This window comes from Pleurodeles waltl, chromosome 3_1 (genome assembly GCF_031143425.1).
Source record: "Pleurodeles waltl isolate 20211129_DDA chromosome 3_1, aPleWal1.hap1.20221129, whole genome shotgun sequence".
Taxonomy (NCBI): Eukaryota; Metazoa; Chordata; class Amphibia; order Caudata; family Salamandridae; genus Pleurodeles; species Pleurodeles waltl.
In genome coordinates, this window is record NC_090440.1 from 649386726 (window position 1) to 649405668 (window position 18943).

Genomic DNA, 18943 nt, shown 5'->3' on the forward strand with positions numbered 1-18943 from the left:
GACGTACCCACACACGCTTGAGAACTATCATGCAGCATATGGAAATGGAAGTAAACTGCATTGGAGGAACAACTGAATAATGGCTGTTATCCTATAGTTGCGCACTTCTTTTTTTTAACAAAATTGTTTACAATCAAAGAAAGGTTGATTCTTCTTTTGAAAGGATAGGTCTTCTCGATGCATGTAGCTGGGCTCAATGAACATTTTTTTTTTAGTGGTATGTCACGGGTAGGCGCTCCTTGCACAAATCACATTGAAATATGACTCAACACATATTTAAACATTTCTTTAACTATTTATTCAGTGTCGCTTTTTTATCAGTTGTACATTTTTTACAAGGAAAAAGTTCAAGTTGAATCATTAATCGTCATGCATTTATTGGTTTGTTAAAGTCGAAAATACGAACATTAATCCACTTGATTAATATGCATGTATTACTTTTCCCATTGTTCACTGAATAAACAGGAAACTACGTGTATGGATATGTACTTAATCTTATGTAGATGCACTTTATGCCAGGAATAATAACTGGGGCACAGCTTTCTAAGAAATAATTGAATATTGATGGAATGGGCATCTTGTGGATCTCAATAACACATGCCTATTTTATGTCTCAAACCAATCAACCCCTTCGACTATATTGTTAAATTAGACGCACGTTGCTCTCTCCCAGCTATACGAAATATTCAGATCTCTCAAGGTTCCCAGTTCCATGTGTGACAGCGCAGCTGGGTAAGATTTCTTTTTAATTCGCATACCGGGATTTGCAGCACTTCTCTTTCATTATGAATTCTCTACACAAGGTCCCAGAATCCAGTAAAAGAACCTGGGGCCATATGTACGAACACTTTTTCCCATAGACACAGAATGGGTAAAAACCTTTGCTACATCTGGCCCCTGGTCCCGATAAGCTGCTCACGAATGGACTTAGGAAACTTGATATCTCTGCAAATCAACAAATACACATATTTTATATAACTTACCACTTATCACAAAAAATAATAAGATAAAGCAATGGTTGAGTGAGATCACAGAAAGCTGAGCTGTACAAAAGCAGGCCCGCCAGCTGTGCCAGCTGTAGGACCCATCCTCACAAGTGCGGGGCAGGCCTGTTAGCAGGTGCCCAATGCTGTGAGGGTGTGAGGGCGTTAAACACTAGTTCATATTTTGCCTCTAACTCTGGCAATGTCCTTCAAGCCTGGGCACCTCATTACTTTTCACAGGAATGTGAAAATTACCCATTTAAATCGATTTGTCCCAAGACAAGGCAAGGACATTCACACACACGTACCTTCTTTACAACACACTGTTTTTTCCAGAACCTAGTTAAGTAGGTTCCTGCTTGGAGCTTTGAATATCACTCCCCCCCCCACCTCAATCCATCTGGAAGTTGTTAACAAAACCTCAGAAAGGAGGCATGTTACGATGCACAGAGTTAAAGACGACTGGATTGAGAGTCATAGATATAATGATTTTAAACAACAATTGAAATCCAAAAATATAGATTGTAGACATAGCAAACAATTCTCTTACGCTCACACAGACATCCCAGTTAGTAGACACATTGTAAAGCGGCAGGAGAGATCACTGGATGAGAAGTAGAGATAATATATGATGGATGAGAAGTAGGGATGATGGAAGAGAAGTAGGGATGATGGATGAGAAGTAGGGATGATGGATGAGAATCAGGGATGAGAAGTAGGGATGAGGAGTGAGGAATGAGGATGTCCTAAAATGGATGCTGTACTATTAACTGAACGGCAGCACTGTAATTGCATGCGTGTACATACAGACAACAAGAAAACACATTTTTTTTGCTGTCTACCGTGTAACCTTTTTGCGGCCAAAATGGTAAATATTGTGATCATCACGCTACTCTGCAGATTTTGGGATTAGTTCACGAATTGCGAAATCGCAAAATGCTGGAGGGTCTGATTATTTTGGAAAGTCCTTGAGGACTATGAATTCAGACACAAATATATAGCATGAGTAACTAGCAATCATACGTACCTGTTGGCTAAAGTATACGTTGATAGGGATTGCTCAGATTTGTTTCACGTTGAAAGAGGCACAGGACAAGGCTGCCCATTTTTCCCCATCCTGGTCACATTATATATGAAACCATTAGCACATGCAGTTGGAGGGTTAGCCAAGATGAGATAGCTATCGGAAAAGGAGAACATAAAATCTGTCGATGTGGGGATAATGTACTATTGATGCTGATTGAGCCAGTGCACTTGTTTCACCTCTCCTACACAAGTTGAACAGATTTGGCCAGGCTGCCAACATTCAAATCAATCCACAGAACTCCCAACTTTTGAATCTAGGAGCTCCAACTGATTAAGTAGCCACTATACAAAAAAACTTCCCTCTTTCCTGACTGAAAACATTTTTTTTTTACCTAGGTGGTCAAGATCTTCCTCTAACTGGAGTCAACATCCATTGTTAAAGAGACCTCCTATTTTCCATTTGATTAGAACTGCAGCAGAAGCATAACTGAGATCTTGGCTAGGATGCATTTCTGCAGGTAAAATAACTGCTCTTCCTAGATAATTGGCCCAATCTCTCCACCTGCAACCAATAAAGGGCATCCTAGGTGCATCCAAAGCATATTGAACAATTTCATATGGGGCAGAAGAAAGCACTGCTTCCCAGCTGCTTATTATATGCATCAAAAAGTGAGAAGGGTCTTGGGACCCCTCGATAACAGATTATTATCATGCTGCCCAGGTGGTTCAAAGGTGGAAGGTGGAGAATGAAACAACGTGGTGTTCTATAGACCAGATACTTGTTCAAGACCATATTTTGAAGATGCCCTGACTGTCCAGTTGATGCCACTCATGGGGATTTTATTCTTTCCGCATTATGAGGGCAACACTGATCTCTTCGGGTAAGGTTACGTTTAAGAAAGGGATGTCCTCCCATCATCCTCCCTCTTCTCCTTCATTAGTAATCCTGACTTTCCATCAGACATGAACCAAGGCCAATATTTGAAAGTACAGATGGCCACATGTAAATGAGTTGGGGACGTCTTTGATACTCAGGACCTCTAGTCATTCGAACAGGTCAAGTTTGGCATTACTAAATCTTAAAAATTACATTATTTTCAAGTGAAGCACTATGTGACAAATAAAATGGTGAAACAATTGGACTCTAGGCCTGTGACTTCATTTGAATATGGGTTTTCCTCAAACCTGACGTTAAACACATGATATCTGAAATCTATAAGGCCCTTAACACTCAACTCAGCAAACCAGTCAAGTGAGTTGGGAGTCTGAACGTGGGCAGTTACAGCTAAGAAATTGGAAAAGATGTTATCCAGACCCAACTAAATGCCTCTAGTACTGCAGTGAGGGAGAACATTGTGACATATTCGTACTACACCCCCAAAAGAATATACAAATGAGATACCAGAAGAAGTAGCCTCTGCTGGAGAAACTGTGGCAATTTTGGGTCCCTCTATCATCTGCTCTGGCATTGGCTCATCTTTCCAGAGATATTGGAAAAATGTTCTTGATGACATTGATCATGTGTTTGAGGTCAAACTGCTTAGACTACCAGTGTTTATATAATCCTAGGGTTAGCAGATAATTTTCTCTTAACCATTAAAGTTGCAAAAGGTTTGGCAGATTACTCTGTGGTTGCTGCTAAACATACAATTCTAGGCTTCTCGTGCACATAGGAAACACCTAACCATGGAACATGGTTACATCATGGGTAGGGCTTGCTTGGAATGGAAAAATTACTGATGAGACTAGCCAGCAAATGCAACAGATTTGACTTGGTGTGGAAATCATGTTTATCTGTGTTGCCATCAGAATTTAAAGAAATAACTTGGCCCAAATATTGAAGAAGCTTGCATACAGTTGGGGTGCCTACCCAGCATACAGCAAGTACCTAGGTCCGGGCACTGACCAATTTATTTCCTGATTTCCCTCTGACATGATAGGAATTTATTTGTGTTGTTTACCTAGCCTTATTTATTAGATATATCACATGGCTTCTTCCCTATGAATGCAGGTGGTGACATTCATTGTAATACACAGCATTGTTTTGATCTTTTTTTCCCTCTATATTAGGTGCCACTGGCCTTGAGATATAGGCTGTTGGATGTGTATCTTTACAAATTTAATAAGTTTATCCTAAAATATATATTATGCCTCACGTTACTAAAAACACATACCACCCCTCACATTTTTAAGCCTTTGGCTACATGCCTGCATTAAAATCTAAATGTTCATTTTCTTCAGCCTGCTCTTCATGAAAAGATATATATTAAACAACCTTTGTTCCAACAAAATGGCTTTCAGGAGTGCCTCAATTTGGCCCTCATTACGAGTTTGGTGGTCTTTTCGCATGACTGCCGCTGTGGCGGCTGCCAAAAGACTGCCAGTGTTGGTGGTATCCTGCCCGCCGTATTAAGAGTCCACAAAGAAGACTGCCCAAAAACAGCCACAAATCCAACACTGCCAGGACACTGGTGGGCGGGAATGATGCAGTTCCACCACCAGCCCTGCCACGCTGACTACATTCCACCCTCCAGTTTACGACCCACAAATTTGCACAACGGTTCTTGCATGGGTGAAAACCATTGGCGGTGTGAACTGCCTCAGACAAAAACCCACCTGAGCCAGAACACAACACCACAGTGGACACTGCACTATAAAACACCCAGCCACACAACCCACAATCCTTTGCAACCACAACTACTAACACAGACAGCGAGGAGCAAACAAACTGAAGACTCTGCACTTGTGCACCTTAGGCACTATCACACTCAACACTCAGCACATACCACACAACTGCACCATCAGCACAATACACACATCGCTACTGCACACAAACACCACATCCAACCAGCACACACAACCAAATGCCCCCCACCCCACCAAGCACCCTACACTGCTCCCTTGCATACAACACACACCTCCACCCACAACACAACCACTATGTCCCGTCAAAAGCACCCGCATTTCACAGACGATGAGTTGAGGGTCATGGTCGATGAAATCGTCAGGGTAGAGCCACAACTGCTTGGAGTACAGGTCCAGCAAACCTCCATAGCCAGGAAAATGGATTTGTGGCAGAGAATTGTCTATAGGGTGAACTAAGTGGGTAACCGTCCACGCACCAGGGAGGACATCAGAAAGAGGTGGAACAACCTATAGAGGAAGGTGTGTTCCATGATATCCAGACACCTAATTGCCGTGATGAAGACTGGCAGTGGTCCACCACCTCCTCCCCCAGAGTTCGCAACAAGGGAGGAGAAGGCCTTGGACATTCTGCATCCGGAGGGCCTGACTGGAATACCAGGAGGACTGGACTCAAAGTAATTATCATTCCCCTAGCATTAAGTACTCCTGTCTAGGATGCTTTTCCACTACTGTATCACTCCCCCAGAGTTCGCAACATGGGAGGACAAGGTGTTGCACATTCTGCATCCTGAGGGCCTGACTGGAATACCAGGAGGACTGGACTCAAAGTAATTATCACTCCCCTGGCACTAAGTATTCCTGTCTAGGATGCTTTTCCACCACCGTATCACTCCCCAAGTCACTCTATCAACTACTCCACCTCCCAACCAATCACCTAATGCTCCTCCCCTGCATGCCACAACACCACCCAGCCACAAGCCCACACAGTCCCTGCCAAGTGCATGGATTGCACTGACAATAACAATCAGTACAACTCCCACAATGCACCAGCCCATCTACATCAAAATTTGCTATGTCCACTTCACAGTGCAACTCATGTATGTATAAAATTTGCACCTGCTACACCAACTAGCTCTTTGACTGAGGACCACAGCATGGCAATGACAGCAATTCCTCATTCCTCAATCCTCAGTGGAACATGGTACCTATGTCACAATCCACTACCCACAAACAATGTCTGCTGTGTTCCATCTGTCATTGCCATTACAAGGAATCAAGCCAAGCCACTGTATGCATCAGACAAGGAGACAACCAATCACACCTCCACCAAGTTACCCTCTTCCACTCCAACCACAGGTACCTCTGCCACTGCCACCATGGAGAGAATGCAACAGACAGACAGCCCTCCCCAGGATTAAGGTCCCATTGAGGACAACGCCTCTGGATGTCTGGACATTGATTACTTACCTGCAAATTGGGGACACCTGGTCAGTCCACCACTCCCTGCCTCACCATGCCCACATCTAACCCCCCCAACACCCTGTGGCATCAACAGCACAGCCAATCCCCAAACCTGTGTCCCAAGGACTATATGTGAGAAAACCGGGCTGATTGCATAGGCCCCCTAACTTTTTGCCCCTATTTTTCACATTTTGCTGGTGTTTACTCTGATGGTGCCTTGGATACAGCTAACCAGTCCCAGGGTGTGTGCCCTGTGTAAAATGAGTATGCAAATTAGGGTAATTATAATTGGCTATGTCAACCTACCTATAAGTCCCTAGTATATGGTAGTGCATGTAGGTTTAAGGACCCCAGCATAGGTAGTGCACCCAGGGTAATTTCAAAGGCAGGCCTGGCTTGCTGGCTACTTTTAAATTAAATTCGGCTTTGGAATTAAAAGTACTTCCAAAGGAAGTCTTACTCTGCCTTATTTTTACATATAAGTCACCCCTAAGGTGTGCCCTATGTGCCCCTAGGGTTGGGTGCCATGACTCTATAAGCAGGGACCTTAGAAACATAGTTTTATAAGCCCTGGTGAGGTAAAACAGCCAAATTTGATTTCCCCTCACTGTAGTGAATGGCCTCCATAGGCTAAAATGGGGAGACTTTAATTTAATTAACAAAGTCCTCTTAAGTGTCAGATACCTTGAGTTTGGTATCAAATTAATTGTTATAATGATTTCCACAACTTACAATTGTTGGCTTTAATATAACTAGTTCAGGTAAAGAGTTTTAAACTCTACCTGAAAAGTGGCCAACTTCAGCTCTGTAGTGCCCTTCTCTGATTGGCTAGTCTCTGGCAGCCTAGCCAGGCTGCCTTGATTAGGTGTGAGGGGCCTGCGCTGAACACTAAGGATGTGCCTGGGGGAGGAGAACTACCTCAGCAGATGGGGAAACAGAAAAGGGAGAGGGCTGCCAAACTGGTCTTCAAAGGCAGGGAAGGACATTTGGAACAACCCAGCACCTTCCTCACATCCTGCAACCCCAGACAATTAGGTGCCTTCTTGATTAGATTGTGAGAGGGCAGGAGAGAGGTTTGTTTAGGATTTTTAGCCACACCAGTGGGTGGGCTCAGCCAGATGTAACCTCCAAAAATCAGTTTCAGCCATGATGGATTTTTGAGGAATGTTGCTCCCTGGGATTAATTTTTGCTGCAGTTTTTAGGAAGTGGTCATCACACGGGGGAGGACCCTGCATCTGATTGGGGAAACTGGACCCCTCTGTTTTTCTCCAAGGAGCCAGGATAAATATGGCAGAGCTGCACCCACACCTCAGATCCCTACTAGATCCCTACAAGGAACAAGACAAAGAAGAAGAAGGACTGCCCTGCATGACCCCTGGCCTGCGCCTGGACACTGCACTCTGAAGGATTGTACCAGCTGCACACTGGGGCTTCAGCACTAAAAGGATTTTGCCTGTCTTCTACTGCTTTAAGAATGGACTCCTTGTTTGCTACAGGTACAAAGAAGCTGCCCAGAGTCCCCTGCATCAAGTCCTGCAAGCAGAGCCCAGCTGACCAGCGTCCAGTGGCCATTTAAGGATTATGACCAGGTGCGTTCTAGGAATTGTAGTCCCAACTCCCAAGGAGCAACTCAGAGCTTCTGGAACCTTGGATCAAGTTGTGGACACTTTGAGGACCCCAAAAATTACCTCTAGTAAGAAGATCCAGGAGTTTGGAAACGTTTGGAGCAACTCCATAATTGAAGAAGTGCATTGTGGGAGTTGTAGTCCCAGAACACAAGAGGGAAACCAGAGCCTCTTAACCCTTGGCTGGTTCTGTGAACCACTTTCCTGAATCAAGAAACAGTTCTGAAAGTGTGACAGTGTTACCTCGTGGGTGGCCTGAACTTTGGACTTTGTCCAGTGTGACCCTTTGAGCGCGAGTTGCTTCTATGCGCTAGAAAACATTAATTCTTAAAAATGTATATCTCCGGTTCCCCTTATCCAATTTTACTACTTTTGGTGTCATTTTAAAGATAAATGTATAATCTATTTTTATAAATTGGATTGGTGTTGGGTTTTATTGTGTTTTACTTATTTGCTGTTTTGTGATTTTTAAATGCTTTACACACTCGTCTCCTAAGCCTTGTCGGTCATTGCCAAGCTACCAAGGGTTGAGCTGGGTTTAATTTATGGAGACCTAACTGGACCTAAGTGAAGATTAGTAACCTGTTGCTAAGTGTAGGTAATTACCTGCCCTTACCAATAATCCACTTTCCAACAGTGTACAATCAATAGTGTGCCCCACAGTACAGGGACCAGAGTTGACCACTCACACCCAAGACAATGAAGGTCCTGGTGACACTGGAATTTGGCACGCTGTGCCAGGGGTACAGGCACAGGGGGACAAGGGGCATGGGAGGGCACCTGTGGGGCAGAGGACGGGGAAGCTAAGGGAGTCAACTGACCTGGAGGCCATCTCCTAAGTCCTGGGAGCATACCAGCAATCCCAGGACAAGAAAGGGCCAAAATTTCACCATCTTGGAGGAAAACCAAAGGCTGCAGAGGGAATGCCACCAGGAGGCCATGCAGCAGTGGCAGGCCCACAATGCCACTGTAGGGGTGCACAGGGACCTCACCACCATCCTGGGTGCTGCCTCCACCCACCAACTGGCCTCTTCCACTAGCCAGATACCAACTGAGACATCCACATCTGCGGCAGCCAGGGGAATGGAGGCACTGCCAGGGGACCCACAGGCCTTTGGCATCCTTCCCTCTGTAGCTGAGGAACCCTCCCACAAATGTGGTTGTCCATCCAGACTTCCGCTGGAGCAGATGCCAAAACAAAACCCACTGCCAGGAAGTGACCCTCTCCTGAACATTCCTCCTTGTGTGCCACTGAGACACTTTGTAGACTGTTCAATGTCATGTCTCCACATTGCCATGGCCCTTGAACACTGGAGCTGTACTGCCTACATCTGGGCCATTACTCTGATGATTTCATCCACCATGACCCCACTCATCAACTGCTGGACAACATATGCACAATAAACACTGTAGATCACAGCAACTGCATTGGTGTATTTATTTTTAGATGTACAAATGTGTGGTCAGCAATTTATCATGTGTGGATATTCCCCGTAACCAACAGCCGGTGAAATGGACAGTAGAGGGAGGCATCCTCTGTAGGGGATACAGTACATTAGACATGTCCCAAAATACAGTTGTAAGGGAGTCACAAGTCCAGTCACACACCAGAGTAGACACAATTATCCAACCTGCAAATAGACCAAGACAGGGATCCCACACAGGATGTTAGGCATGGTGGCACTCAAAGCAGATATTCAGTTCATTGTTTTCATGCCCAGTGGGTATTGTCAAGGAAACAGGGCACTACAGATGATACGTCTACATCAGCAATCTCAGGAAATAAGTGACTAATACTCTGTAGCTTTCAGCTGTACTGGGCTAAACACTACACTTCCAACTGTTAGAAAGCCTAATCTACATGAATGGCTCACGCAACAGGTAGAAGAGGAAAAGATTGACAGTACACAGTTAATTGCTGGAATTACATCTGGACAGGACATTGCAGGACACACAGCACTCTACAGACATATCCATAGGAGATGTTAACCTAGCAACCTGCATTGAGAACACATGACTGAGTTGAGGCAAGTAACACTGCTCCTTACATGCAATCTGTCTCTTACCACAACCCACAAATAGGGATAGGTACACTCGACATCTGCAATGATGTACCTGGCCAGGAGAAGCATTGTCATCAATCAAAGTGGAAACATTACACCTGCTACTACACACACAACATACCTGTATGTTATTGGAAGTACTGATTGATCAGCTCAGTCCTTGAGTCAGCTGCACATCCTCACCTGCCTCCTCATCACTTTGCATGTCACCATCACCAGCCACAGGTCCAGCTGCCTCATCATCAGCCAGTAATGGGATCTGACGTCTCAGGGCAAGATTGTGGAGCATGCAGCAGGCAACTATGATCTGGCATGCCTTTGTGCAGTGTAGAGGAGGGTACCTCCAGAGGCGTGCAGACTCCTGAATCTTGCCTTCAGTAGACCAAATGTCCTTTCTATTACACGCCTCATCCTGCCGGGGTCCTCATTGAAACAGTGTTCCCCATGGCAGAGTACCTCACTGACCTTAACAGCCAGGGGAGGTTAAGTTAGCCTGAGTCAACTGTATGAATAAAGGTAGGACCTGTTACAATGCAGGTAAAGCCACAGGGAAGATTGTGAAGACAGGTGCCACAACAGAGGCACACTTCCAAATGCATACATACCAATGAACCAAGCCCTCTCTCTCTGTAGTTGTGCCATCATGTGTGGGAAATTGCTGTTCCTCAGAATGTAGGAGTCATGGACAGATCCTGGAAACTTGGCTGTCACTTGGGAAATGTAGTCGTCCGCCAGACACACAACCTGAACATTTATGGAGTGATAGTTTTTCCTCTTCCTATACACCTTATTTATTTGCACTGGGAGGGACCAAAGCAATATGGGTGCCATCAATGGCCCCTATCACATAAGGGACGTGTCCAATATCATAGAAATCTGCCTTCACAATGGGCAAATCTGCAGGTTGGTGGAACCTGATGTACCTGTCCAGGTGTTTCAGAAAAGCACACAGTATATCCTTGAACACAAGACTGAACATGGGCTGAGATATCCCTGCTGCCAAGCCCAATGTAACCTGAAAGGACTCTATGACAAGAGAGTGTAGCACTGACAGGACTTCAACTGTGGGAGGGATTGCATAGGGATTACCAATGGCAGGCGATAGAGCTGGCACCAACAGGGTACATAGATCCATGATGGTCTGACAATTCAGACAATAGGTCTGGATGATGTGCCTCTCTTCCAGGGAAGAAAGGTAAACTAGTGGACTGTTTACTGGTGCATTTCTCAGTCTCCCCATGGCAGGATATCTAGGATAGAGAGGACAACATGTACAATGTAATAAGCACTCCACACATGTTATCTGTACAATTTCCTGTGGCAAACACCTAACACTGTAGACATGTCTGAACAGTTGACACATACTGCATTGGGCATGCAGAAGCTCCATATTAACTGTCCATGCTGCTCATTGCTAGCCCTGTATAATAGTTAGTGGCACACAATACATGTGTAATGTTCCATGTTGTGTGCACAGATGGGTCCTGCACGGACCATGTGTGTACTCATGCTAGTGACCTATATGGCCAAACTACCTTGAGGCACTGAGTAGCTGGAAAGGGACTTCATGTGAAAACCGCTTATATAACAACACGGTGCCATGAATGTCACATGTATGAGCCTAACCATGATGGCAGAACATAGGCATGTTCAACATTCTAGACATATAACTATCATGACACACTTATTTTTCTGTAGCAATCCATTTATTGTACATAAAATGACAGCCACCTTTCTTGCTTGCTCTAGACAGATGGAAGTGACCTAAGTCCACTGAGGTAAGTCGTCATGGCGGTAGGCGGTCACAACCGCCATGCAACTTTTCATTGGTCTACTGTTAGAAATGGGTTATTTGGTTGGCAGTCAGATTACCCCCTGTCCAAGCAAGGACCCTCACTCTAGTCAGGGTAAAGGAGAAGCACCCTCAGTTAACCTCCGCTCACCCCCATGGTAGCTTGGCATGAGCAGGCAGGCTTAACTTCAAAAGCAATGTGTAAAGTGTTTGTACCAACACTCAAAGTAATACAGTGAAAACACTACAAAATGGATACCATACGAGTTTAGGAAAATAGGTAATATTTATCTGAATCAAACAAGACCAAAATTATAAAAATCCAACATACACAAGTCAAGATATGAATTTGAAAAAGAATAAGAGTCTTAGGCCCTCATTACAACATTGGCGGTAAAAGCCGCTTACCACCCGTGCAGAAAACCGCCAACACACCGCCGCGGCCGCGTAATTCCGCCACAGCTATTATGACCCACATTTCGGAATCCGCCAAAATTCAGACACCCACACAAGTCCACCACACCAAAGGTCAGTGATAAACTCGCGAAAACAAAACTGACACCGTCACGCCAACAGAAAAACGCCCACACTATCACAACACACGAATCCACGCGGCAGTCTTTCAACAGCGGTATTCCATTGACGGTACACACCGCTGCGCTCAAAATACACACACTCTTACAAAACACAGCCACATTGGACAATTCCAAATACACACACCTGATACACATACACACACCACTCCCTCACACCCATTACAATATAAAACACACACCCACATCACCCACAAACCCCAACGACAAAAAATTCCAAAAGAAGGCCAGAGAGAGACAGCACCAGCAAGAACAACAGCATCCACAGGCACACAACACCACCACCCACAGAACTTCCACACACCTCACATAACACCCCACTACATATCAGCACACTTATCACCACACACTGCACCTCACACATCACCTACACCACCCCATGGCACGGCAAAGACACACCAGGTTCTCGGAGGAGGAGCTCAGGGTCATGGTGGAGGAAATCGTCCGGGTAGAGCCACAGCTATTCAGATCACAGGTGCAGCACACCTCAATAGCAAGAAAGATGGAGCTATGGCGAAGAATAGAGGACAGGGTCAACGCAGTGGGACAGCACCCAGGAAATCGGGAGGACATCAGGAAGAGGTGGAACGACCTACGGGGGAAGGTGCGTTCCGTGGTCTCAAGACACCACCTGGCGGTTCAGCGGACTGGCGGCAGACCCCCACCTTCTCCCCCACAACTAACAACATGGGAGGAGCAGGTCTTGGCGATTCTGCATCCTGAGGGCCTCGCAGGAGTAGGTGGAGGAATGGACTCTGGTAAGACAAATCTTAATTATTACATCCCCCACCCTACCTGCATGCCAGCAAATACCCCCACCCTCACCCTCACCCCCAGCACCGCAACACCTCACATATGTCCCAACATCACAAACCACCCATCCCAACACCAAGCCCTGCATGCAACAACAAAGCATGGACACACATCACTAAAGCATGGCAACTGCACATACCCATACAACCCCCTAAACCATCATCACACAAGGTCCCACACAGGAATGCAAGCACTGGGGTACATGGTCACCCACCCGTTGCACACCATGACACACACAGATGTAATAACCATCCTTTTATACCCCTGCAGGACCCCTACTCAACATCACCGGACAGGAGGGTCCACACATGTCCACACCACCAACAGAAGAGGCCCACAGTGATGACAGCAGCTCTGTCCAACTGGATCTAGATGATCAGCCCGGCCCATCGGGGACCTCGGGACAGTCGGTTCCCCTCACCCAGTCACAGGCCACCACAGACCTTCCCCCCTCTGGAAACAACAGCACAGCACCCACCCAGCGGGCCCATACCTCCGTCCCCAGCACACATCAATCAGCTCTGTGTCCAACACTACAGGGAACCCAGGATAACCCACCACCCCAACAACAACAGGGACCTGGGGGCAGTGGCAGTGGGCACACGGTCCTGGGGACGGAGGCTCAGGAACACAGGGGAACTGGGAGGGCTGCTGTGCGACAGGGGGCGGACAGGCCAAGGGAACCCACTTTCCACAAGGTCCTCTCCTCCATCATGGGAGCCTACCACTACTCCCAGGAGACAATGGCAACGGTACTGGCCAAGTTTCAGGAGACCCAGCGCCTGCAGGAGGAACAGTATATGGACTTCAGGGAGGAACTCAGAACCATCAGCTCTACCCTGGGCACCATCGTAGGGGTGCTGAAGGAAGTTCTCAACACCAGGAGGGACACTGTGGCACTACAGGGGGACCCTGACACTAGCATGGACGATGAACTGCCCACCACCTCCGCCGGCGCTAGTGGACAGGACGCCCCGCCACAGGACCACCACACCAGCACCCCACCCCCTGCAGAGGGAGAACCACCCCGCAAACGGTCCCTGAGATCCAGGACAAAGACAGAGCACGATGCCAAGACCCCCACCAAGAAATGAGACCACCCTGATTGTCATCCTACTGTCCCACTTTGTCACCCTGTCCATACTTAAACTGCCCCAGCTCCACTTCCTGTGCCCATATGGGCAATGCACCTGTGAGACTAATAGACTGGACTCTGCCATGGACATTCCTCCGCCATCACTCCTCACCATTTCACTACCCCCTCCAATATTGAGCACTTAAATAAACACCCTTGAAGCACAAAACAATCTGGAGTCTGTGATTTTGAAATAATGTATTAGCAATTACAGTGACAAAATGCTCCTTCAATTGTAATGTCAACATACCTATGTCACACAGCTCTTGTCCATGAGGAATCTAAGCAGATGTCACACAGTGGGACCCACATCTGTGAAATCGTAAGGGAAAGTGACAACTCAGTGACCATGCACTGGGTGAAAATGACAGACAGTAGAGAGGTAGTAGTTTTAAAGTACATGTAGTAGGCAGGTCTGTACTCTTACCTGTGTCTCACTGCAAATATTGCTAGATCACTGAGTCCCTGTTGTTCATGTCTTCTTCCTCTGCTTCCTCGTCTTCACTGTCCACAGGCTTCACAGCTGCCACAACACCGCCATCTGGACCATCCTCCTGCAGAAAAGGCACCTGTCGTCACAAAGTCAAGTTGTGAAGCATACAGCAGGCCACAATGATCTGGCACACCTTCTTCGGTGAGTAGTATAGGGGGCCACCTGTCAGATGGACGCACCGGAACCTGGCCTTCAGGAGGCCGAAGGTGCGTTCGATCACCCTCCTAGTTCTCCCATGTGCCTCATTGTAGAGTTCCTCTGCCCTTGTCCTGGGATTTCTCACTGGGGTCAGTAGCCATGACAGGTTGGGGTAACCAGAGTCACCTGCAAATGCCCAGGGACAACTGTTAGACACACACTAACCCTTAGGGACAGCCCCATACCCAGACAGCAAATTAAACTGTGTGGGGACTTTAGGCTCACCTATTAGCCACACATGGTGCCTCTGGAGTTGCCCCATCACATAAGGGATGATGCTATTCCTCAAAATGTAAGCGTCATGGACTGAGCCAGGATACTTGGCATGGCATGGGAGATGTACTGGTCTGCCAAACACACCATCTGCACATTCATAGAATAGTAGCTCTTCTGGTTTCTGTACACCTGTTCATTCCTGTGAGGGGGTAGGGGGACAAATGCCACATGTGTACCATCAATGGCACCAATGATGTTGGGGATATGTCCCAGGCCATAAAAGTCACCTTTCACTGTGGGCAAATCCTCCACCTGAGGGAAAATGATGTAGCTGCGCATGTGTTTCAGCAGGCCAGACAACACTCTGGACAACACGTTAGAGGACATTGGCTGGGACATCCCTGATGCCATGGCCACTGTTGTTTGAAAAGACCCACTGGCCAGGTAATGGAGTACAGACAGGATCTGCACTAGAGGGGGGATTCCTGTGGGATGGCGGATAGCTGACATCAGGTCCGGGTCCAACTGGGTACACAGTTCCTGGATTGTGGCACCGTCAAGCCTGTATGTGATAATCACATGTCGCTCCTCCATTGTCGACAGGTCCACCAACGGTCGGTACACCGGAGGATGCCGCCATCTCCTCACATGTCCCAGCGGACGGTGCCTATGAAGGACAACAGCGAGCACAGAGTCAAACAACTCAGAGGTACGTACCCACAGTTTACACAGAACACCATTCCTACACAAAAGATGGCCTGTATGTGTGTAGAGTCTAGGCCTAGGTATGTGTGGCACAGTTGAAAATGAAGCCATGTGGGCCCCTGAAATGGCGGCTGCCTGACCTGTAAAGTGGGACAATGGGATGTGAGGTAACTGCGAAGGCGTTGTACACCGTCGCGGTAGGCAGTCGAAGACCGCAGCGCAATGCTGCTTTGGTTAACATTGGACCCTATGGGTCCCAGGAGCCAATGGTTCCTGGATTGTTGCACGATCAAGTCTGTATGTGACTAGGATGTGTCTCTCTTCCATTGTCGGAAGGTCCACCAGGGGTCTGTACACCAGAGCTGCCATGTCATCACCTGCCCCAGTAGACGTGCCCTATGGAGGAGAACAGTGAGCAGAGAGTCATCCAACACTGAGGTATCACAATCTGTTATTTGCAGAAACATTATTAATCCACAATGTGCCGGTATCTGTCTATATTCCCGACCTAGATAGGTGTGACGCAGTTAACATCCATCCCATGTGGCCTCCTGAAATGGCGGCTGCCTGACCTGTCAGGTGGGACAAGGGGATATGAGGTAACTGCGCTGGCGTTTAACACCGTCTCAGTGGGTGGTCGAAGACCGCAGCACAATTCTCTCTCCTGGCCGGGCTGCGGTAGAAGCTGCGGCCCGTGTTAGGGGTCGCGGAGCCCGCGGCGGCCCTTTTCTCCGACTGCGCGCTGTTCATTTGGCGCGGCGAGGCCGGAGGCCCAGGATCGGGCGTCGGTCCTCGCCGCGCACAGCGTGCAACGCGAGTATTGTAGTGTGGTGTCTGCGCCCCCCCAGCATTACAAACTCACTGTGTGCCCCATTTCAGCGCCTTCCTTTCCTCCTCATTATTCCTGTAGGCATGTCTTCTTCTTCCCAGCACACCTTGCACCTCTCTTTTCCCTGCGTGCATCTGTTCCCTTTTTACTATAGAGCTTTTTCCTATCTATTGCTATAGCCCCTTCCCAATCCAAAATGGTGGTATTACTTCTTCCTGTTTATCACTTCCTGTCTGGGGGTATTTAAGGGGAATCAATTCTTCTTCTCATTGCGTTGCAACACTTCTGCTGTGGTGGTCACGCTCGTGCTGGTATTCGCTTGGACTCCAGATGTTCCTGTTTTTTCCTCTGCTTTCCAGTATTTCCAGACTTCTGAGTGCTAATTCCTCGTGTCCTCCTTCTGTTCCAGGGAGTTCCTGTTGGAGTTTTTTTCCCCTTGGGGTTTTTCCTCTGGGACTCCTTCTGGAGGGCACGGACTGTGGTGGCGTACTATTGTCAACAGCACCGTGGCTACCGGTAGGGGTCGCCCCTACCTCGGTCAGAGTATGACTTGCAGGAACCGGGGCCGCACACCATCCCTCTCTGATACAGACGGTAAGCCAAGGGTGAATCATGACAGATTGCAATGCCCAAAACTTCAGTCGTGGTCCGGAACTATGGAGAATCCCGTGATGAGTACGGAACCAACAAGCCAAACGTTGCTCTTGACTATCCAACAACAAGCCCAAGAACTCCAACAGCTACGAACCAAATATACGGCTTTCCGACAAGCCCTAGCTTCTAGAGCCACTGATGTCCCTACTATTTCCGCAACTACACCTCGCTTCTCTGGGGATCCTAACAAATTGCGAGAATTCCTAGATGCCTTGACAGTCTACTTCGCATTCCGTCCTTCACAGTTCACGCAAGATAAAACAAAGGTTGGATATTTGATCAGCGCTCTATCTGGTCCGGCCTTAGCCTGGGCAACCCCCTTGGTGCCAGGCAATGATTCCAGCCTGTGTAACTATTCAACTTTTATCGCTGCCTTTAAACAAATGTTTGAGCGTCCTGGACTGAATCCTCTGCAGAAGAAGCTCTGTGCGATATTCAACAAGGAAGCCAGGATGTTCTACAATACATCACACGGTTTAGACGATTGGCAGCTCAAACCTCTTGGGTGGAGCGTACCTCGGTGACCCTTTTCCGAAGAGGTCTTCGGGACGAAATCAAAGATGAACTAGTGCACTCCGCCAGAGTGGAGGATCTCAAAGGTTTAATGAATTTGACACTTTCGATAGAATATCGTCTAAATGAGCGAAGAATGGAGAAGAAAAAGATTCGTATACCATCACACTCAGTGACCTCCCGCGCCATTCTTCATCGCTCCGAGGAGACTCGTTCTGAAACTAAAGGGCCTACTGATGAGGAACCTATGCAAATCAATATGGCGCGTGGGCCGTTATCAACTAGTGAACGTGAAAACAGGCGACGGAAAGGACTTTGCCTTTGTTGTGGTGCTTCTGGTCATCTACTCCGTACCTGTCCCATCCGTCCAGCAAAGCCCTTGGGAAATGCTAGCGCCCGTCCTCTTTGAGAAGGGTGAGGACGGGATATTCCGAGATACCTTCCGTCTGTTCTTCCAGAGAAGAAATAACTGCTCTTTTCCTCTTACCCATCACCTTACAATTAGTAGATGGCCGTGAAGAAAGAGCACTGGCCTTTTTGGATTGTGGAGCCAGTGGTATCTACCTAGACTAAACGTGGGCCATGGAAAGACAGATTCCTCGGATACCCAAGGACGTACCAGATCAAGTCCACACGGTGGATGGTTCCCTCCTAGCCTCGGGACCTGTCAGGCATACCACTCCTACGTTATGTTTGCACTTCGGGAAACATCAAGAAAACATTTCCTTTGACTTGATATCCTCACCACATCACGTAATGATTCTGGGTATTCCATGGCTAACCCGGCATAATCCATATATTAATTGGGAAACTAGAACCATTTCTCTTTCCTCCCACTGTTGCCAACAACATTGTTATTTGGCAGGAACTTATTGGTCCCCGAAGAATATCTTACTAACACCACCTAAAGTAGGATGTTCCATCAACCTTCTGCAAGAAGTACCCAGAAATTGGTGGTCATTACAACCCTGGCGGTCGGTGTTAAAGCGGCAGTAAGACCGCCAACAGCCCGGCGGTATAAAAGTTGAAATTACGACCGTGGTGGAAACCGCCAACAAAGACAGCCACTTTAACACTCTGACCGCCACGGTGGTACAAACAAACAGCGCGGCGGTCACCGCCAACAGACAGACGGGAGACAGTGTACCGCCCACACTATTATGACAGGCCAATCCGCCACCTTTTCCGGGGCGATTC